Source organism: Chiloscyllium plagiosum, unplaced genomic scaffold (genome assembly GCF_037043375.1).
Source record: "Chiloscyllium plagiosum isolate Xiang-an unplaced genomic scaffold, Cpla_swu_hap1 HiC_scaffold_5, whole genome shotgun sequence".
Classification (NCBI taxonomy): Eukaryota; Metazoa; Chordata; class Chondrichthyes; order Orectolobiformes; family Hemiscylliidae; genus Chiloscyllium; species Chiloscyllium plagiosum.
This window is the reverse complement of record NW_028270143.1, coordinates 75324743-75349217: the sequence shown is the minus strand read 5'-3', so window position 1 is coordinate 75349217 and position 24475 is coordinate 75324743. Positions and strand designations below refer to the sequence as shown.

Below are 24475 nucleotides of genomic sequence, written 5' to 3'. Positions count from 1 at the left end.
AACTCCCTCTTTGGGTTGGCTCTTTCTGCAGCACAGGGTGCTGGGGGTGTGACCAATCAGCAGCCAATCCTGATCTATGCTGATTCCTCCTGCCCCAAGGTCAATGTCCCCAGTGGTGCTGGGAGCTGGACTGAATCATGGACCTTTCTGACAAACTTTAAAAATTAACAGTCAAAGTTACTCCTATAAGGAAAGGTTAGAAAGAATGGATAGGGTTTTAACAAAGCACAGAAAGAAGATTTAAAGACAGAAAGAGAACTTCATTCAACAGAACAAAGCAAGGGACCTGTGTCTAGTCAAGCAGTGTTTTAAAAAAAAAAACCAAGAGTCCCAAATTGGATCAACTGCAAAATCTCTGCTCTATTATAGTATCACTGTGACTTATGAGAAACTTAACTTCTGTAAAAATTGCAAAAACCTATTTGTACCTGGAATGGATTTTATAATTCATCGGGGCAAGTAAACTTTTAGACTGATCCTCTCAAACTCAGTCCATAATTATCATTGACTAAAAATTAAAGTGAATCACTAAGTTTTATATCCTTGCTCAGGACACTGAAGTCAATTTTAGTGTCCTTTATACATACCTCAGCAGATTCTATCTAATTTAACACCAACTCAAGATCTTTTAGGTTTTTATGCCCAATAATTTTTATCAATTTGCTATAAGATTGTAAGATTTTAGTCCTCCTGTCTTAGAGTCATAGAGGTGTACAGCACGGAAACGGACCCTTTGGTCCAACTTGTCCATGCTGACCAGATATGCCAACCTAATCTAGTTAGTCCCATTTCCCTCGAAACGCTTCCTATTCATATATCCATCCAGATGCCTTTTAAATGTAATTGCACCAGCCTCCTCCACTTCCTATGGCAGCTCATTCCACACGTGCGCCACCCTCTGCGTGAAAAAGTTGCCCCTTAGGTACCTTTTAAATTTCCCCCCCCCTCACCCTAAACCTATGCCCTCTAGCCCTGCACTCTCCTCACCCCAGGGAAAGAACCTTGTTTATTTACCCTATCCGTGCCCCTCATGATTTTATAAACCTCTATAAGGTCATCCCTCAGCCTCTGATGCTCCAGGGAAAACAGCCCCAGCCTATTCAGCCTCTCCCTGTAGCTTAAACCCTCCAGTCCTGGCAACATCTTGTAAATCCTTCAAGTTTCACATCATCTTTCCTGTCGCAGGGAGACCAGAATCGCACACAATAGTCCAAAAGTGGCCTCACCAATGTCTCGTACAGCCGCAACATGTCTTCTCCATTTTATTTTGCTACCTTCAGTTTTTTAGGCTTGTAAATGTTCCAATGTATTGAATTGTTTCATAGAAGCTATTAGCATTGAAATAATTGTGGCTGGAGTGATTCACCAGTAACCAGAAGGGTTATAGGTTGCAAACTGTTGTCACCTATTACTTGGAACTTGCTTTCCTCAGGTGAATTTTACCATGTCTGAGTCATAACATCTGATAGAACCCAAGGTGTGCTTTACACAACTGAAATTATACATTCAGAATCTTAATACGCTTGACTCACTATCTAAATATATTAAGTGCTGTGTTTAATATATACTTAATATTATTTTTGGTTCACACATAATCCCCTCTGAATGAAAAAAATGCCAGGTTCTGGTATTGTAATATTACTTCTGGAAAATAAGGATTGTGTCCTTACTCTTGTGAATAATATGGGTAAATTGAACAGACAGTTGAAATAACTACAAGGACTTAGTATGCGCACCAGAATTTGCTACAGATCAACATATAATTGAGCTGATTAAAACAAAATTAGCATTTTAATAAAGTAATCTTTTTTTAGAATTTTGCTGTTAGTAATTTAGATTGAGGATTTACTTTCACCAATGTTTCTAGGATTATTTTCCTTTATGGCTTATTTTCCTTTTATAAATCACTTAATGTTTGCTGTGCAATGATTTATTTAAAACACTTGGCTCCCTTCCATTTCACTTCTATGTTAGCATCTGGCTCCATACCCCTCCCCCACCCCCACCCCCCCCCCCCCCACACCCCTGCCCTGCATGTCTCCTTTTAGACTGAAATTCTGTTCTTGTCCACCTGTTTGATTTAGTATCTCTCAAAATTCTCTGGCATTCACTGTGGCACTATTTTCCTTTTACTTGTATAGTGGCGTTAGTTTTATTGGACTATTTGGAAGTTGAATAGCAAACTTGTACTTAGATGGGCAATGATCATGCCAATTGTTTTTGTTGTAAAGTTACCTAGATAGAAAGAAGAATAATTTAAAAATGTAATGATAAAGAAATTGAAAAATAATTTTGCTACCTCATTTATTTAGCCTTTTAGAAGCAAATGAGCTCACACCAGTTCCTCAGTGCAGCCGCAGAGTTAGTGGCTTCACTGCGTTTTATCATCGACTATTATTTCCTATGCCAAAGCTGATTTAACTCTAGATTTAATTGACAATTAAATATTCAGTACAATCAATTTATGAACTTCCTTTTTCTCTACCACCACCTTGTCTCCTTCTTCCCCAGAGCAACAATCTTGGGAACAACTGTAAAAGATCTATGCAAGGATGATTGACAGTTTGGAGTATTCGATCAGATGAGTTCCTCTTATCTATGGGTCAAGAAGGCTAGTTAACAGGAGCAACAGAAATGCCAGCAGCATTCAAAATGCAAAGTGTCCTGACTTTGAGGCAGGTGGTGTTCTGTGGAATGGGAGTCCCTTGGCTCATTTGCAAGGTATAGGATGCAAGTTTAACTGAAGAGAGAGGGAGAGGAAGATAATACCCAAAGGGGAAAATTATTGTGAGCAGCAATTGATTTCATGTATAATTTGTTGATCACTACAAGGGCTAAAAACTGCTATTCCCAAATGCGAAATGAGCATGGGCGACTGTTGGCAGTAAGTGGGACTGATTAACATAATCTCTGAAATGAGGTTTTGCTCAAAAGAACATGAACTCTGATAGCCATAAACATGAACAGAAAACGCTACATTATTCATCTTTTGTCTGGTGTAGAAAGATTTCTCACCTACATGTTGATGGTGTAAGAGTAAAATAGTCAGAAAGGTATTGTCTAGAACAATATGGCATCATTATTTTTGATGTTGTTTCTCTCAAATTTAATGGAATTACGTTGAAAGGTATTAAATTGCAACAACAAATGCCGAGAGTATGGACAATTTGTCAATTAGCTGTCCTTTCTTTTAGCAAAGGAAACTGCATTTTTCCATATTATATAATACTGGTTTGGAGCCCTGCTTTGAGAAGAAGGGGGTGGCATGTCACAGGAGGGGAGCATGGGAGCTGGCAATGCAGCCGAGCCATGAAGGAAGCTCTGACACATGATTTTTTTAAAACAAATCTTTATTTTGATACTTTCCAGTGATACTGTTACGGGCCACTGTTTAGCCTGCACATACTGAGTTTTACAAAGTGAGTCTTAACAGGCTTTAATTCCTTATTTACATAATGTTCCCAATACTTGTTTCAGTTGTGGTCTGTCAATACAGAATGTGCATGTGTTGGCCAGTTCCCAACTGTTATTTGATATTTGTGAAGCACTTAGACTTTTGTAGAGAGGTTATTGAATCTAGGTACAGGTTGTTCTTCTATAACGTGATGATTGTGTTTTTGTGCAAGCTCGTGTTATAGAAAAATCGCACTTTAGAAACAGCACTTAGTGTTGGCACTGTAAACGCGTCACAGCCAACACACGTTTTAAAAGTTTGCGCTTTAGAAAAAGTGTTCCCAATTTGTCAATAGTGTTACAGTGGATTTGCATTGACAAAACGTATGTTATAGCAGAATGAACCGTAGTTGGCTATTTTCCAGACATTCACTGATTTTCTAATTCCAGCTACAAAATGTTCTATTCTCCAATCTTGCTTGCAACTGGGTGGCATGGTGGCTCAGTGATTAACACTGTTGCCTCCCAGCACCAGGACCCCGGCTCGATTCCAGCCTCTGGTCACTGACAGTGTGGAGTTTGCACATTCTCCCTGTGTCTGTGTGGATTTCCACCGAGTGTCCGGTTTCCACCCAAAGATGTGCAGGTTAGGGAGACTGGCCATGCTACATTGCTCATAATGTTGAGGGATATGTCGGTTAGTTGGATTAGCCACGGGGATAGAGTAGGGAATGGAATCCTCTTCAGAGGGTCAGTGTGGACTTGATTGGCTGAATGGTTTGCTTTCATGCTGTATGGATTCTATAATTTAGAGCCACCATTATGTAGCAAAATTATTGAAGAATATATGTTTTACCAAAAGGTTCATTTGGTCATCTGTTCGACCAATGTACAAAATATTTCAGCCAGGTTATAGATACATACTCCGAGTAACTTCAGTCTGTTCGGAAAGTTAGACTCTTATTCTTTCTTTAATGGGATGTGGACACGGCTGACCAGATCTGAGTCTGTTCCACAGTTCTGTGACGCGTTTACAGTGCCAACACTAAGTGCTGTTTCTAAAATGCGATTTTTCTATAACACGAGCTTGCGCAAGAATGGAGTGTTTCTCGGCAATTAAGAGTCAACCATATTGCTGTGAACCTTGCCACAGGAAGTTCATTTGAATATGCTCAGAAGATTGAAAATTTCTTTGTGTCCTATTAAACACTGTGGTGGGATAGGAGACAAAATATTGTAATAAAGCATGGAGGAACATTCAGAAGGCCATCTTCTTGCTGACAGTTATAAACATAGCATGGCACTTTTAGTTGCCCTACTTTAATAAAGACTATTTCTGTAGCTTTGTTTATTAATTGTCTAGTAAGTGCTTGTTGAATTGTTTAATTTGTTTGTTAAAGCAAATGTGATAATCAATCTTGCAATTTTTTTTGATTGCTCCCTTTAGATCTTGATTAATTGGATCAATGAGCTGAGGATAAATTGAATAATTTGGATAAATGTGAGGTATTCCATTTTGGTAAAACAAGCAAGGGCAGCACTTGTACAATTAAAAGTTGGGCCTTGGGTAGTGTTTGTAGACCAGAGGGACCTCGGGGGTCACGGAAGGTGTTTAGCACGCTCGTCTTCATTGCTTAGACCTTTGAGTTTGAGAGTTGGAATGTCCTGTTGAACGTGTACAGGATATTGGTGAGGCCTCTTCTAGAGTACTATGTCCAGTTCTGGTCACCCTGTTTATAGGAATAATTAAGCTGGCGAGGGTTCAGAAGAGATTTACCAGGATGATGTTGCGAATGGAGGATTTGAGTTATAAGGAGAGGATGGATAGGCTGGGATGTTTTTCACTGGTGTATATGAGGTCGAGGAGTGACCTTACAGAACTTTATAACATCGTGAAGGTTATAGATAAGGTGAATGGCAGGTGTTAGTTTCAAGACTCGGTGACTTATTTTTAAGGTGAATGGAGAATAATTTTAAAAGAGATGAGGGGCAATTTATTTTTTTACATGGTGGTTGGTGTGTGGATTGAGCTTCCAAAGAACGTGGTGGATGCAGGTACAGCTACAATGTTTAAAAGACTTTTTGATAAATACATGAACGAGAAATGTTTGGAGGAATATGGGCCAAGCGCAGGCAGGTGGGACTAGTTTAATTGGGAATAATGGTCAGCATTGAATTGGTTGGACCAAAACGTCTATTTTTGTGCTGTTTGACTGTATGAATCTACGACTATAAGGTATCTATCAAAGTGGAAATCATAACACATCCTGTGAGAAAACAATGGTTTTAAAACATAAGGAAACAGTTTGCCGCTTCGGTTGTTTTCATTTTGTAACATGTGATTGGTTCTACTCTGCGTAATTTATTTGCACTTCATGGAATGAGGATGAATGTTTAATTGCTTGCATTTGGAAAGGTCACGCTTATTCTTTGACTGTCATTCAACCTCCACACACAAATCTTACATCTGCCTTTTTTTATTGATTGACCTCGGGTGATTTTGCAATTATTTATTTTTATATCTATTCAGACTTTCATGTTTCAACACCGTCTCTCTGATGTCTTCTTCAGAAGAACTGAATTTTGATGTCCGTATAAGGTCTTAGGTATAAAAGTGTATACCATGAGTTTGTATGGCTCCAATGACACAGCACACTGAAGGGAAAGAGAAAGATTAAGATGTATATATTTTTATTTGATCTACTATATGTACTGAAACTATTATAATTCAATGAAGTTCAGTAAAAACTAAATTGTAGGATGATGATTCAAAACTATTTTCAGGTCCAGTCAATGCTGTTTTCAGCAGTAATTTATTTCGCTTAAGGGCTTATGTGAATTTCCAACCATAAAATAAATGGAGCATTATGTCATATGAAATTGCATTTATGTTTTGCTGGATTTTGCTACTTTCCCTAAAAGAAAAGGGTCCAATGTATTCTTTTCCATTATACTTGTAGATGTGTTTTAATATCAGATTATAAGCATTTTGTGTTTCTCTTCAATGTTAAATTCCTGTTGAGAATAATAAATTGTATAATCTTATCTTCTGGTTGCCATACCACAAGAAGGATGCAGAGGCTTTGGAGAGAGCAGGGAAACGGTTGACCAGGATTATGCCTGGTTTGGAGGGTATTAGTTACGAGGAGAGATTGGGCAAACCTGGTTTGTTTTCACTATAATATCGGAAGCTGAGGGGATGACTGATAGAAGTTGACAGAATTGAGAGGGTAGAGTTAGTAAGTTTGCAGATGACACCAAAATTGGAGGCGTAGTGGACAGTGAAGAAAGTTACCTCAGATTACAACAGGATCTTGATCAGAAGGGCTAATGGGCTGAGAAGTGGCAGATAAATGCGAGGTACTTCATTTTGGGAAGCAAATCTTAGCAGGGATTATACACTGAATGGTAATGTCCAAGGGAGTGTTGCTGAACAAAGAGACCTTGGAGTGCAGGTTCATAGCTCCTTGAAAGTAGAATCGCAGGTAGGTAGGATAGTGAAGAAGGCGTTTGGTATGCTTTCGTTTATTGGTCAGAGTATTGAGTACAGAAGTTGGGAGGTCATGTTGCGGCTGTACAGGACATTGGTTAGGCCACTGTTGGAATATTGCGTGCAGTTCTGGTCTCCTTCCTATCGGAAGGATGTTGTGAAGCTTGAAAGGATTCAGAAAAGATTTATAAGGATGTTGCCTGAGTTGGAGGATTTGAGCTATAGGGAGAGGCTGAACCGGCTGGGGCTGTTTTCCCTGGAGTGTTGGAGGCTGAGGGGAGGCTATATAGAGATTTATAAAATCATGAGGGGCATGGATAGGGTAAATAGACAAAGTCTTTTCCCTGGGGTCGGAGAGTCCAGAATCAGAGGGCATAGGTTTAGGGTGAGAGGGGAAAGATATAAAAGAGACCTAAGGGGCAACTTTTTCACACAGAGGGTGGTGCGCGTATGGAATGAGCTGCCAGAGGAAGTGGTGGAGGCTAGTACAATTACAGCATTTAAAAGGCATCTGGATGGGTAAATGAATAGGAAGGTTTTAGAGGGATATGAGCCTGGTGCTGGCAAATGGGGCAAGATTAATTTAGGATATCTGGTTGGTATGGATGAGTTGGTCTGAAGGGTCTGTTTCCATGCTGTACATTTCTATGACTCTAAGTGATGGTAAGGCCACGTTTGAAGAGTGGTTAAAATTATAATGCCCAAGAAGCTAGAACTAGTTGAGCAGAGTTATTTTGAAGGGTTGTAGAATGGTAGCACAGTGGAAAGTGTGAATCCATGGAAGAATTTGAAAACATGAATGATAATTTTAAAGATGTTGCTTGACTGAGAAGCCTTTGTCCGTCAGTGAGTACTGCTATGAGTGGGATTTGGTGAGTGTTAAGGCATAGGTGACAGTTTTAAATAACCTTCGGTTTACTGAGAGTCCCATGTGGGAGACAGCCAGAAATGCATTGGCATAGTCAAGCCGAGCAATATTAAGGCACAGGTGAGGATGTCTGCAGCAAATGAACTGAGGCAGGATCAAAATTCATGTGATATTTCAGCGGTGGAAACTGGCTGTCTTAGTGATGGCAGAACTATATCATCTTGGCTCAAATATGGTACAAAGCTTGTGAACAGTTTGCTCAGTCCCAGAAGGTAGTTAGAAAGAGGGATTGAGTCAACAATGATGGGAGAGTGTTTGGAACAGGGACTGAAAATGATGGCTTCTTCAGTCCCAAAACATTAAATTTCAAGACTTCATCTTATCCAGAGATCTTCCCTCTAAGGCTCCCTATCTCTGTCTTCCAATCTAATACAGACCACTGCCACTTCCACAGGTCTCCAGACAGGACTGACTGGTAGATTTAATGTCTCAGCCTGTTTCTTAACCACTGAATTGATTTATTCTTATCTCAAATTTATATTTTCCCAAGTTAATAAATCTCGCCCCCTACCAATATCATGATTTTTCTTTTAATGGATTCCAATTTCTTGGCCTTAATCATCTTCTCTTCACCATGGACATTTAATGCCTCTACGTCTCTCCAGCCCCCACCAGGATAGACTTGAGAGTTCTGTGCTTTTCCCTTGGATAGATGTCTATCCAGTCCACGTCCTTCACCATCCTTCTCTACCTTGTTCTCAGTGAAACAAGTTCTTTTTTAACTATTTTCACTACCTCAAATTTAAAGGTACCCATGTGGGCCCGAGATATGTCTGTCTTTTATGGGGTATATGGAACATTTTTTTCTCCAGTGCTATCGGGAGACCCCTCCTCGATCCTTTTGTATGTAGAGTGATGATTGTATTGGTGCCAATAGTCATCCTGCGTTTGCTTCCAGTTTTTCCCTTCTCTCATAATGACATGGTCTATCTCTGATTCCTCCCTTTCTTTTCTCAGCTGCTTTGGCCTCATTTTGGGGATTAATTAAAATTCAAAACCAGCTAACTTCTGCAGCTACCTTGAATACACTTCCTCATGCCCCAAAGCCGAAAAGGAGACCATTCTATTCTCAAAGTGTCTCTCTCCAAGTTGCATCTATTCTGACAATACAACCACCCATACCTATGCCTTTAATATGTCTTCCTTGACTGAGGATTTTGCATTACCAATCATGACCCCCACTCTGGTTGATAGGGAGGGAAATCTCACATTTTGCACATAAGCCCTCTTGCCTTTTCCTTTCCCTCCAAGAGTGAGGATGGGTTTCCCCTCATCTTCCCCTTCCACCCCACCAGTTTCCACTTTCAACAGATGATATGGTCCCATTACACCAACTCTAGCATGATGCCACCACCAAATGCATCCTGTCCTCTTTCAGCATTCTGTGACCACCTACCTCACTGCACTATCGCCTCCGATACACCTGTCCTCTCCTACTGCATGTTTCCATACGAGCGCAGCATATATTATGCGTGTCCTTTACTGCTTCTCTCCTCAACATCCAAGATCCCTCTCTCTTCACGTGAAGCCTCGATATAAATGCAGATTGGGTGACAGCTCTGAGGACAACACCCATTCAACCAGACCGATTCATGGGATGGCAGGAATGGTGCATGGAGATTGTCCTGCCAAATCAAAGCTATATTCACAAGAGTTTAGAACAATGAACACTGATCTCAGAAACCCACTTGTGAGCCTTTGAAATTCTCTGTATCGGTGATTGAGGACAGAACATTGAATGTTTTCAAGAAGAAGTTAGAAATGGTTTTTAGGGCTAACGGAATCAAACAATATCAAGAGAAAGTGGCAACAGCCATGATCATATTAAATGGGAGAGCAAGCTCAAAGGGCATTTTTCTCCTCTTTTCTACATTTCTGTGGATTAATCTGCAGCTTTGGGTGGCTTATTATTTAATGATCTATCTTGCTGTCTTGTTTACATCTGTTTATGGATAACCATGCGATCTTGAGGGCCGTCACCATCTCTTTTAATTAGGCACTTCTTTGCCGAATGGAACCAACGTTGAGTTCAACTATTTCAGACTGAACTCTGTCTCGCTGTTGTTTCCTCTCTCTCAGCGTGAATCAGTCCCAATTTTATTTTTCTTATTTTTGCTTTCAGATGGCGGTTGTCCATTATCCTGTTATTAGCAACTCTTGTTGGCCTGTCTGTTTTCGCTTTATTTGTCCTTTTACTTCCCTTTTTGTCCCTGATGTCCATTAATGACTCCTGTCTCCTGCCCTACCACTGTGATGTTTCTAACTTTCCCAATTCTAATCTGAGGTCACAGTCTGATTCTTTCTCCACAAATGCTGCCAAACCTACTGAGGATTTCTTGCACTTTGTATCTTAGTTTGTTATTTTTGGTTTGAAATTTCTGCTTATCTAATACTGGGTATAAGTAGCTTAATAATTTGGCAACAGTGCAGAAGAGAGAAGGAGATGGTGGTGAGTTAGAGTGGGGTGTTGTCAGTGCAAAAATGAAAACTATGCTATGGGTGGCATTTGGATAGGATATTGATAGGGGTGGGCACAAAGATCCCTGAGGAACACCAGAGGAAATGGTAAAGTAGCAGGAAGAGAAAGCTTTGCAACTGATAACTTAATAATAACAAAAATAGAAAGTTTGGAATATTCAAACCATGATAAGAAACAATGGGTGTAGCAATAGGGGATAGATCCTTCAGAATTTTAATGGGTAAAACATTTTAAAATGTAACAAAGTGTGATGCAAATGTTTTGATTGTTAACTCGCTATCTACCCTTTAAACAACTGCCAAGCTCCTGAATGTTCGTTTTATTTTTGGTGTTGAAGTAAATTACTGATAGGCTCTTCCACTTGCACCCCTTTTCTTCAGACCTATGATTTATATTGCCTGGACATCCTGAGAAGGACCAACATTTTATGGCTCGATATTTGTGTTGTGTCTCGCACTGCAGACCTGAAAAGAGTGACCCTATTGTGGCCTCTTTCCTTTTCATGCTGCAGTTGCGAGACAGGGTCCCTATTTAATTGCAAAATGACTTTATAGCTTATAAATGTGCCCAGAAAAAGTTGTATTAGGAAATATAAAACAGAAAATCTGTTGCCGTAGGCTATCTAGATGAAGGGGAGGACCAGTATATTGAGTAACATATGTTCGTATTAAGATCAGATAAAATGTGATGACTTTTTAGCTGACTCCATGCTGTGCTATAAATTCATGCCTGATTGATTCAACTTTGCATTTCTTATGGCAGAGATTTTTTTTGGCCCATCTGCCATGTGAAGTATTTACATCCAGGGTTTTGGTATCGCCTTGTCTCCACCCACATTCCACCACAGTGCTTGAAATGTTACCAGGGAAGAAGCACAGAGAGAGAGAAAAAAATAAAGCTGCTGTGAAAAGTTTAAAAGAAACGCAGAATGAATGCTTCAGTTGTTGGCTTTTTTTAAACAATTACCATACCTAGGGAATATGCAGGGAATAGTTAATTATGACTAAATGAGTTCTTTTAGAGTTAGTGCCAGGCCCAGGGTTTCAACTGTCAGTGCTATGAGGGATATTGAATTGGAAGGCTGGTCTCCTTGTCAGCCAGTGGGATGGGCCGCTTGAGATGTAAAACAAGACAGTGAAAAGATAGCTATTCTCAGAGCAGCCTCCGTTGAGGGAACAGAGCAAAGCATTTGCATACTTCTCTAAAGGATTTAATCCAAAGATGGAAAGAGATTTCCATATTGTTAGCTAAAGCTTTGTTAAGGGATGAAGAGTGTGGAAAAAAAAATCTGCTGAAGGGGTCTGTCTGGAGCCTCCGTCTTCACCCAGAGTTCGCCCCAGTCTGAGGATAGATTTAAAATTGTTGATACCTTATCTTCTTATTGTCTAAATTCAGAGCATTTAATATCGCTCAGGGATTGTCGGGCCTTATCCCTCTCATTCCTGCCAGGCTTTTTTGCCTTTAGTTAATACACACATGCTTTTTCTCAAAGTGCACTCAAAATGCTGCATGCAACAAGCAGAAGTATTTCCTGATTAGATTTTCCATACCAGTGTATCTGTGAAGCACTGCATTTTTAAAATTTATGGGAGAGAAGGTAGTAGAACATAGAGCATTATAGTGCAGTACAGGCCTTTCAGCCCTCGATGTTGCGCCAACCTGTGGAACCAATCTGAAGCCTATCTAACCTACACTATCTCATTTTCATCCGTAAGCCTATCCAATGACCATTTAAATGCCCTTAAAGTTGGTGAATCTACTACTGTTGCAGGCAGAGTGTTCCTTGTCCCTACTATTCTGAATAAAGAAACTACCTCTGACATCTGTCCTATATCTGTCACCTCTCAATTTAAAGCTATGTCCCCTCGTGCTAGCCATCGCCATCTGAGGAGAAAGGCTCTCACTGTCCAACCTATCTAACCCTCTGATTATCTTATTTATCTCAATTAAGTCACAGAGATGTACAGCATGGAAACAGACCCTTCGGTCCAATCTGTCCATGCCGACCAGATATGCCAAACCAATCTAGTCCCACCTGCCAGCACCTGGCCCATATCCCTCCAAACCCTTCCTATTCATATACCCATCCAACTGCCTCTTAAATGTTGCTATTGTACCAGCCTCTACCACTTCCTCTGGCAGCTCATTCCATACACCTACCACCATCTGCGTGAAAATGTTGCTCCGTAGGTTAGATTACATTACAGTGTGGAAACAGGCCCTTCGGCCCAACAAGTCCACACCGACCCGCCGAAGCGAAACCCACCCATACCCCTACATTTACCCCTTACCTAACACTACGGGCAATTTAGCATAGCCAATTCACCTGGCCCTGCACATCTTTGGACTGTGGGAGGAAACCGGAGCACCCGGAGGAAACCCACGCAGACACGGGGAGAACGTGCAAACTCCACACAGTCAGTCGCCTGAGGCGGGAATTGAACCCGGGTCTCTGGCGCTGTGAGGCAGCAGTGCTAACCACTGTGCCACCGTGCCGCCCCCGTCTCTTTTATATCTTTCCCCTCTCACCCTAAACCTATGCCCTCTAGTTCTGGACTCCCCAACCCCAGGGAAAAGACTTTGTCTATTTATCCTGTCCATGCCCCTCATAATTTTGTAAACCTCTATAAGGTCACCCCTCAGCCTCCGACGCTCCAGAGAAAACAGCCCCAGCCTGTTCAGCCTCTCCCTATAGCTCAAATCCTCCAACCCTGGCAACATCCTTGTAAATCTTTTCTGAACCCTTTCAAGTTTCACAACATCTTTCCGATAGGAAGGAGACCAGAATTGCATGCAATATTCCAACAGTGGCCTAACCAATGTCCTGTACAGCCACAACATGACCTCCCAACTCCTGTACTCAATACTCTGACCAATAAACGAAAGCATACCAAACGCCTTCTTCACTATCCTATCTACCTGCGACTCCACTTTCAAGGAGCTATGAACCTGCACTCCAAGGTCTCTTTGTTCAACAACACTCCCTAGGACCCTACCATTAAGTGTATAAGTCCTGCTAAGATTTGCTTTCCCAAAATGCAGCAGCTCGCATTTATCTGAATTAAACTCCATCTGCCCTTTCTAAGCCCATTGACCCATCTGGTTCAGATCCTGTTGTAATCTGAGATAACACTGTCCACTACACCTCCAATTTTGATGTCATCTGCAAACTTACTAACTGTACCTCTTATGCTCGCATCCAAATCATTTATGTAAATGACAAAGTAGAGGGCCCTGCACCGATCAACCTTTTTCTCTCCAACAAAAACAGCCTCAAATTCCTCAGCCTTTCCTCATAAGATCTTCCTTCCATACCAGGCAACATCCTTGTAAATCTCCTCTGAATCCTTTCCAAAGTTTCCACATCCTCCTTGTAATGCGGTGACCAGAACTAACGCAATACTCCAAGTGAGGCCGCACCAGAGTTTTGTATAGCTGCAGCATGACCTTATGACTCCGAAATTCAGTCCCTCTACCAATAAAAGCTAACACACCGTGTGCCTTCTTAACAACCCTATCAACCTGGGTGGCAACTTTCAGGGATCTATGTACCTGGACACCGAGATCTCTGCTCACCTACACTACCAAGAATCTTAGCATTAGCCCATTACTCTGTATTCCTGTTCCTCCTTCCAAAGTGAATCACTTCACACTTTTCTGCATTAAACTCTATTTGCCACCTCTTGGCCCAACTCTGCAGCTTATCTGTGTCCTTCTGTAACCTACAACATCATTTGTGTCATCCGCAAATTCACTAACCCATCCTTCTATGCCCTCATCCAGGTCATTTGTTAAAATGACAAATAGTGGCCCAAAAACAGGTTATTGTGTTACACCATTTGTAACTGAACTCCAGGATGAATATTTCCCATCAACCACCACACTCAGCGTTCTTTCAGCTAGCCAATTTCTGATCCAAACTGCTAAATCACCCTCAATCCCGTGCCTCCGTATTTTGTGCAATAGCCTACCATGGGGAAACTTATCAACTGAAATCCATATACCCCACATCAACTGCTTTACCCTCATCCACCTGTTTGGTCACCTTCTCAAAGAACTCAATAACATTTGAGAGGCACAATCCAGCCTTCACAAAACCATGTTGACTATCCCTAATGAACTTATTCCTTTCCAGATGATTATAAATCCTATCTCTTATAACTGTTTCCAACACTTTACCCACAACCAAAGTAAGGCTCAGGTTTATAATTACCGGGGTTGTCTCTTCTCCCCTTCTTGAACAAGGGAACAGCATTTGCAATCCTCCAGTTGACTGGCACTATTCCTATAGACAATGATGACATAAAGATCAAAGCCCAAGGCTAATCTCTTCCCTGGCTTCCCAGAGAATCCTAGGATAAATCCCAGCAGGCTTAGGGATTTATCTATTTTTACAATTTTCAGAATTGCTAACACTACCACCTTGTGAATCTCAATCCCATCTAGTCTAGTAGCCTGTATCTCAGTATTCTTCTTGACGACATTGTCTTTTTCTAGTGTGAATACTGATGAAAAGTATTTATTTAGTGCTCCCCCTATTTCCTCTGACTCCACGCACAACTTCCCACTACTATCCTTGATTGACTTACTGTCGTCGTTCTTTTATTCCTGATCTAGCTATAGAAAGCCTTGGGTTTTTTTTTTATCCTATCTACCAATGACTTCTCATGTCCTCTCCTGGCTCCTCTTAGCTCTCTCTTTAGGTCTTTCCTGGCTAACTTGTAACTCTCAAGCACCCTAACTGAGCCATCACAACTCATCCAAAGATAAGCCATCTTCTTCCTCTTGACAAGAGATTCAACTTCCTTTGCAAACCACGGCTTCTGTGCTCGACAACTTCCTCCCTGCCTGACAGGTACATACTTACTAAGGATCTACAGTAGCTGAATAAGCTCCACATTTTGATTGTGTCCAACCTCTGCAATTTCCTTCCCCATCCTGTGCATCCCAAATCTTGCCTAATTGCATCGTAATTGCCTTTTCCCCCAGCTATAACACTTGCCCTGTAGTATATACCTACCTCTTTTCATCACTAAAGTAAAATAACTGAATTGTGGTCACTATCACCAAAGTGCTCACCTCCGTCCAAATCCAGGTTCATTGCCCAGTACCAAATCTAATGTGGCCTTGCCCCTTGTTGGCCTGTCTACTAACTGCGTCAGGAAACCTTCCAGCACATATTGGACAAAAACTGACCCATCTCAAGTACTTAAACTATAGTTCCCCAAAACAACTACCCTGCCACTCTTGCTCCTATCGAGGATCATCTTTGTTATCCTATCCTGTACATCTCTGGAACTATTCGGGAGCCTATAGAAAACTCCCAACAGGGTAACCTCCTTTCCTGTTTCTTATCTCAGCCCATACTAGCTCAGTAGACCAGTCCTCAAATATCCTTTCTGCATCTGTAATACTGTCCTTGACTAACAGTGCCACACCACCCCCCTTTTACGATTTTCTCTATTCTTACTGAAACAGCTAAATCCCGGAACCTGCAATAACCATTCCTGTCCCTGCTCTACCCATGTCTCTGAAAGGCTGCAATATCAAAATCCCAGTTACAAACCCATGCACGTTCACCCACCTTATTCTGGATGCTCTTGGTGTTGAAGTAGACACACTTTAGACAAACATCTTGCTTGCTGATGCCTTTTTGCAACCTTGAAACCTTAGTTCTGACTTCACTAATCTCATCCTCCTGTATACTCGAACTACAATTTTGGTTCCCATCCCCCTGCTGCATTAGTTTAAACCCACCTGAAGAGTATGAGCAAATTCTCTCCCCCCACCCACCCCCAGGATATTGATATCCCTCTGGTTCAGATGAAGTCCATCCTGTTTGTAGAGGTCCCATCTACCCCAGGAAGAGCCCCAATTAACCAGGAATCCAAATCCCTCCCTCTTATACCATCCCTGTCACCTTGTGTTCAACTCCTCTCTCTCTCTCTCTCTCTCTCTCTCTCTCTCTCTCTCTCTCTCTCTCTCTCTCTCTTCTCTCTCTCTCTCTCTCTCTCTCTCTCTCTCTCTCCCTATTCCTCACCTGGCTAGCACAGGCAACAAACCAGAGATGACAACTGTTTGTTCTAGCTCTAAGCTTCCACCTTAGCTCTCTGAATTTCTGCCTTAAATCCCCAACTCTCTTCCTACCTATGTCATTGGTGCCTGTGTGGACCTGACTTATGGCTGCTCCCTCTCCCCATCAAGGATCCCGAAAGTATGATCAGAGACATCAAGAACTCTGGCACCTGGGAGGCGACACACCAACTGTGAGTCTCTCTCCTTCCCACAGAACCTCCTATCTGTCCCCCTAATGATGGAGTCCCCAATAACTAATGTTCTGCTTCTCTTCCTCCTTCTGAACAATAGGGACAGACTCTGTGCTCGAGACCTGTGTCCCATTGCTTACCCCTGGTATGTCATTCCCCCCCCCCCCCCCCCCCAAACATATCCAAAGCTTGTTGTTGAGGGGAACGGCCACAGGAGATTTAACATCTCTACATTTTTGATTAATTTATTGCCAAAAGATAATTTCAAAAGTGTTTTAGAAGATGGTGTTGATTTAAATAAAATTATTTATTAAATGTTATTTCACCTAATGTTATATCACAAGATACATGCACATCAGTGTGATGAAGCACAAGCCTTCATAGGGTTTATTTTATCTTCAAGATCAATTACTCTCGTGCAGAAATAAGAGAAAATAAATTTATTAGATATGTCCATTACATTATTGCCTTTCCAAACTGGCTTTTTTTTTTCCTTAAGAACATCTTGTAATTTTTATTTTAATCTTTAAGTACAAAAAATTGTTCAAAATAATGTGAATTCCAAACTATTGGTTAGGTCACCAGTAGAAAACTGAGTTTAAAGTTCCAGAGCCTAATTATTATGTTGGCATAATTTCCAAAAAAAGAAATCTCCTCTGAGTATTCAACAGAGATTAGCAGGTCTTCTGGGTGCTGTTTTTAGCTGCTGATGGGAATCCTTGAAAACAAACTGATTTTGCTCATGTTCACACTTGGAAGTTTAATTGTTTAATCCTAGCATTAAAAAAAAGCCTTCATTTCCAAGATGATATATTCTATCTAGAATTCTAATTTTCAATATAATACTGTACTTAGAAGGTTAACCTTTTGATATTTTACGGGAAGGATCCCATTTTGAAGAACTGCATGATCTTAGGTGATTTGGAAATTTGTGCTTAATCGTTATGCTGTCACAATAATTTAAGAAAATCAATAAACTTTTTTGTGCTTATTAGCACAGATCTTTACAGTTATCATTTGTCAATTCAATTACAGTACTGAGAAAAATGGCTGTTGCCCATTCATAATCTGTTCCATCAGTTTACTCTTAAGTGCTTGCTTCCCAAGTCTCTGATTAGTTAAATGTTCTATTTCAAACAACAACTTTAAATATTGGAAATATCCAGCACGTCTAGCAACAGCTGTGCAGAGAGTAATAGGTAATGTTTCAGGTCAGTGACCTCTCGTTAATATAACAATGGAATTTTCATACACGAAGGCAGTAGCTGTGAATGTTTAAATACAACACTAACTGTGGATCTGATAATAAGTGGATTATTATTAAATCTTCTCTACAATTCAATCCTGAATGTTGGGCAATATGGTTCTGTCACACAGTCATCCAGTGATCCTGAGGCCAATTCAGTTGTATAGCGGCAAAGTGCAAATTTGCATCCAGTAAATATGCCGGTTAATATGCAGCGGACATTTTCCCTTCAAAGTTCGAGGGCTAAAACGTAAGCATGTAAGTGTTAGAAATGCATGTCCCTTCGAGAGTTCCAGAGTTGACCTAAAACAGGAGATGCACGTTGGAATTGAGGGCTCAGGTAAAGGGTCCTTGTACAGTGGTTGTGTCCATACCTCTGGGCCAGAAAACTTGCGTTCAAATCCCACCTACTCCAAATGTGTATTGTAACCATCTCTGGGGCCTGAATTCAAGTCTCACCTACTTCAGAGATGTGTCACAACATGTCTTAACAGATTAAATAAAAATATCAAGCTGTGTGCATGGACATTATTTTAATACAGTGACAGTGTCCCTACTTCTAGGGCATAAGACCCAAAATCAAGTCCCCATGTGCTCCAAAGGTGTGTAATAACATTTCTGAACAGGTTAATTAAACCTATATTTTAAAGTACAGAGAGTGCAGGCAGGTAGATGTACCGCCTCGATGGCCTGCTCCTCGGCATGGCTAAAGTAGCCATCAACAGTTCAGGCAGTGGGCGTGGAGGGGTTTGGAATTCCCAATTGCCTTCCTCTTCTGCAGCTATGTTTGTGCCTGGGTGCCCTTGGAGAGAATGCATGTGGTATCCACCTTGTAGGTGGGACTCGATTGGGTTGGGATATCTGGTCGGCATGGACAGGTTGGACCGAAGGGTCTGTTTCCATGCTGTACATCTCTATGACTCTATATGCTTCAATCTTTAGTGCAACAACATTTTAAGAGAAAGGCTAGCATATCATATTGAGATATTTGTTCGTGGTTTGAGGTATCAAGTCCAAGAGCAGGTCGGTTATACTGAACCTGTATAAAGCTCTGGTTAGGTCACAGCTTAGTATATTGTGTCCAATTATGTTCACCATCGTTTAGGAAGGTTGTGTCACACTTTGAGAAAGTGCAGAGGACATTTACATGGATGTTTGCAGCAATGAAGCCATTTAGTTACAAGATTACGTTAGAGAAGCTTTGGCTGTTCTCCTTGGAGTGTGGATGTTGAGGCAATATCTGATGAATTGTACAAGATTGACTGGTTCAATTAGGTAAACAAAGGTTGCTTCCATCAGTTGATGGAACTGAAGGTGTTCCATTCTAGAAAGCTAACTAATGAAGGATTCTGCCTCTAATCTGTACTGTCGCCCATTTTTAACAAAGTGAAACATCACAAGCATGAACCTTTCAGATCAGCTTTTTCCATTACTTCATTCAGTGTCTCTTTATTTCAAACAAAATTATCAAAATATTTGCATGTGTTGTGATATACTTCCATGGCCATTGTCTCCTGACATGAGACTTGAACCAATGCCTTCCATGAGTCACACTACAACTGTTCCACAAGAATCTGTACTATCACTTTCTTTTTGCTCAAGTGAAACAGCAAGTAAGTGCCTACAATTGACCTAAGCTGTTGTTAACGTTAGCTTTTAGCAAGAGATGTAGGGGGTTATGAAGAACATTTTTACACTGTACACAGCAATCACTTAGAATATTCTGCTTATGAGGATGATGGAAGCAAAGTTCATCAATGACTTCAAAAGGAAATTACATGGGTGCTTGAAGGAAAAATATTTACAGGTATAGGAATACAGAGCAGGGGAATGGAACTAACTAAATTACTCTACTCTGTAAAAAGCTGGCTTTTGTAAAGTGAATGGCATCCATCTGTGCTATAATGACCTGAGCTAAGGTGAGGCTCAGTTGGGTTATGTTGCAGAGACAACATATAAACATTGTTTTTCTATTAATTCATTGGATATTGCCACCACAGGCTGGGCCAGTGGTTTTTGACCATCTCTCGTTGCCCTTGAGAAAGGTGGTGGTGAGCTGCCTTCTTGAACCATTTTGAACTGCTTGAACCATTTTGGTGTAAGTAGATCCACAATACCATTGGAGAGAGTGTTCCAGGATTTTAACCCAGCAACAGTGAAGCAACGATGATGGCGATTGGCTTGGAGGAGAACTTTCAGGTGGTGGTGTATCTGCTGCCATTGTCCTTCTGCATACTCGTAGTCATGGCTTTGGAAGGTGCTGTTTAAGCAGCCTTGGTGAATTTTTGCAGGGCATGTTAGAGATTCACTACACTGCTGCTATTGAGCGGTGATTGTGGAGGGAGTGAATGTTTTTTTTTGGATATGGCGCCTGTTAAGCGGGCTAATTTGTCCTGAATGGTGTCAAGCTTCTTAACTGTTCTTGGAGCTGCACTCAGAGTCATAAAGATGCACAGCATAGAAACAGATCCTTTTGGTCCAATTCATCCATGCCAACCAGAAGTCCTAAATTTAGTGTTATTTACCAGCATTTGGCTAATATCCCTCTAAACCTTTCATATACCCATCTAGATGCCTATTAAATGTTGTAATTGTACCAGCCCCCATCATTTCCTCTGGCAGCTCGATCCAAACATGCACCACCCTTTGCATGAAAACGTTAACCCTTAAGTCCCTTTTAAATATTTCCCCTCTCATCTTAAACCTGCAGCCTCCAGTTTCAGACTCCCCCAACCTGGGGGAAAAGACCCTGTCCATTTACCCAATCCGTGCCGCTCATGACCTTATAAACCTCTTGAAGGTCACTCCTCAGCCTCTGACGCCTCAGGGAAGATAGTCCCAGCCTAATCAGCCTCTCCCTGTAGCTTAAACCCTCCAACGCTAGCAACATTCCCCGATCTGGGTAAGTGGGGAGTCTTCCATCACACTCTTGGTGTGTGCCTTGTAGATTGTGAATAGCTTTTGGGGAGTCGGGAGGTGAATTATTTGCTGCAGAATTCCCAACTACTTCCCTGCTCTTGTAACAACAGTATCTGTATGGCTGGTGAAGTTCAATTCAAGGTCAATAGGAATCCCATAGGATGTTGATAGTGAAGGATTCAGTAATGATAATACCATTGAAAATCCAATTTTAGGTTTAGATTTTAGTGTCACATATACTGAAAATCAGGTGGTGTTGGTTAGACTCTCTTGTGTTGGAGATGGTCATTGCCTACCACTTCTGCAAATGTCACTTGCTATTGTCAGCCCTAACCTGGATATTGTCTGAGTTTTGCTGTATTTTGACATGGACTGCTTCAGCATCCGAGAAGTTACAAATAATGTTGAACATATTTTCGAATCGTCAGCATGCATTTTTAATATTTTTTCAACCTTTTATATGTATGGTAGTGGGTATAATTATTTGGTAGAAAGGGCATAAATTAATTATCTGTTTTATTAGTTTTTTTTCTTCCACTCAATCTTTTTTTCTGTATACCTATATTCCGTGTTCAAAGCTTGAGTCAGAAAGCATCAGAGACTGGAGGAGAAAGGTTGGGGAAGTTATCAGAGTTGTTGGAGTGAGTGTTAAATTCCGAGTAAATATCACGATGGTACGTGGACAAAATTGTACTGGTTAGAAATGGAGCTTTCTAGAGAGCAAAGACCTGACAAATATCAAAGCTGTTAGAAAGAGCAAAAGAAAAAGCAACACAGGTCAGAGGTGTCAGTGAGAAAAGAAAATGCAGATTGTGAAATTGTCAGGAGGAGGGGCCAGTAGGGAAAGAACTGCAAAGATCAAAGCAATTGAGGGTGGGGGAAGATATGCAGCCACAGAAAGATGGAAGGAATAAGTCAAATACAGCTGAATCCTGATAAACACATTACTCGATTACAGGATTTGTAATGCTCGCTTCACGATCTCTATAAATTCAAGGTAAAACTGGCCAATTTGCAAATTACAGTTCAGCAGCCCATTTAATTGTTGATTCAGCAATTGAATCAGAACACAGGAAATGCTCCAAAAATATATGTTAAGCAAACGTGATTAGACTTCTGATCTGTACTGCTGTCTCCAGTTGCAGGATAACTATAACTATAATGATTATAGTTTTGTAGAAATTGTTTAAGAAGTAACTGGGGAATATTTACATTTAATTATTTGCATTTATATTTATGCTTAGATCACATTAACTGCATTAGAAATAATTGGAAAAGATTTTTTACTTTGAATGTTTGCGGCTGAATTCCTTTCCTTCAGGTATGCATTTAGCCAGTGTTAACTGCATTTAATTGAATGGCATAAGCTTAATCTGCTCCTTTGCAGGTTATCATTTCTTTACTAAATTGAGATGAGAAGCAGAAAATTAATATAATCTTTTTCTCCACCCTTTCCCTCTGCCACTAACCACTTCCATCCCTGCAAGTATGTGTGTGTATCTACATGCTTGTTTGGAGAGGATAGAATTGTTTTATGCAGGAAATTATTAATTGAGTGAGATACAGTTTCTCTCCAATATTTTTCCTCCTCCTCAAAGCATACATTCATTACTGCTGTTAGAAATTAAGGGAGATATGTGGGTTCAATGGCACTAGTCACTTCCAAACATGATCTCTGCGTCGTATATTTACAACAATTCTCTCAAATGGTTTATTATCCACTTTACATTAACAAATCAAAACAAGTAATGACATCCCTGTGCTTTCCCATATGGATAGTCTTGCATACATTCTGTCTCAATCTCTCCAAAAGTGATGAAGTAAACAATTGGTGAATTGATCAGAATGATTAAACTGCTTTATTTCATTATTTGCTAATGTGCAGTGCAATAGTTACAACCTGTTTTTCTTATTTTGAACAATGCAACTTGTGTAATAATACAAAATAATAAATAAATAATGCTCTTTCCAAATCAATGATTCATGTTGTTTTACTTAGGCAGACTAATTCCCCTGAATTCCTGCCTTCAGCCTAAATAATCATTCCTCATCCCAGAACCACCCCTCCTTTCTCAACATCCACTTGATTTTGGCGTCAGATTCTTGCTGAACTGCTTGCCTGCTACCCAAGAATTGAATGTATCAGCCTAACTTGGCAATGATACCTACTGAGTTCAGTTGTCCTTTTGATGTGGGTGAATGTTTACAAGAATATTAAACAATTTCATTAATTTACTACTTGTTCAGTTAGATTATGGCCGATATGTACTTTAATTCCATTTGCCAATCATTGATCCATAACCCATTATATCCACCAAAAGAAAATCTATTGAATCAGTATAGATTTCAGGTGAACTTGATATCCACAACAGCTTTGTGGAAGTGAGTTGCAGATTTTTCTTATCCCTTTTATGACAAAATGTTTCCTGATTTCATCCTAAGTAATCTAAATCTAATTAAGCCATTATGTTAAGCCATTTTGTTCTCCTCACCAAAGGAAATAGCATCTCTGTATCTGCACGATCAAATCTCCTTGTCATTGTGGACACCTCAATTAGATCACGGCTTTACTTTCTGATCTTAAGGGAATGCCAAATGATTTTAAGCAGCATAGCTAATGGTTGAAAGCTGCAACTTTTAGTGGACTCACATCATAAAATGTGAATATTCAGATTTTTCTTTGTTAACTCAGGTCTTTAAATAACTGGAAAGTACAGTTGGAGTAAATACCCTGAGCTCCTAATGTAAGGACTGACGTGTAAATTTTCACCGTGAAGTATTTTTGTGTTGTGACGTTGTATGTACCTTTAAGAGAATTAACTGTTGACATCAGTGTTACATTATGCCACATGTTATTCCTGTATCAGTGGTATTAGCTCCATATTGATTACTACTGTTGGACATTGTAAGCAATCTGGAACAATCACTTTGTCTTGGTTCAAGCTAGTTAACCATGTCAATGTCTATAATAGTATTGTAATGTATTTAGTTGCTCTGTGTATAATTTTTCTCAGTAAGAATCCAGTCTGTGTCCATGTTGCCAGAGTCACCATAATAACTGTAGGGAATATGGTACAACAGCAGCTAATGTGCAGCATTGGAAGAATTTCGAAGATTCCAAAAAAATTTAGTTAAATCTCGACCGTCACCATGGTAACTATGTCACTGATTCCAGAATGGAAATGAGCACCAGTCAACTCAAAGTACTTCAGCTCACTTTCACCTTGGGAATAGGAAGGTATAAGAGTATATTCTATTTCAAAGGCCTGGTGATTGATACACTGAAGCACATTAACTTGGAGGTTATCAATCCCACTGTAACAATAAGCTGAAACAATGCATTCCTAGTGGTTAAAAACTGGCAGTATTTGATTAATGGTAAAATTAACACCTGAACAGGGTCTTGGTCCTTTTCAAGGCTGTCCTCCCATCAAATTATCACTCAATTCCTGTCATTTTGATTTTCCACAAGAGATGTGAAATGCAGTGAAGAAATATGAAACTTGTGAAGTTTATGTCTGGCAACAGGGGAGCAAAGCAATTGACCATTTTGTTGGCAGATATTGGTGCAAAGACAGAGTGTCACTTCAAGGAGGAAAGGTTTATGGAGTTGGTAATAGCTTCAACATCAATTAAGTCATTTCAGATGCTTCTCCTAGACAAGACTAAAGGACACGCTATTGTTTGACAGTTGGAAGATGGATGAAAGTTTGAACCCATCATTCCAGGTCTCCATGCTCTGCAACAATAGCAA

General features: G+C 40.4%; 1 protein-coding gene across 3 annotated transcripts in view; it reads left to right on the top strand.

Moving 5' to 3' along the window:
- cdk14 (cyclin dependent kinase 14) overlaps positions 1-24475 on the top strand; it is a 671765-nt gene that overhangs the window by 540838 nt on the left and 106452 nt on the right. The gene's annotated exons all lie outside the window — the stretch shown is intronic.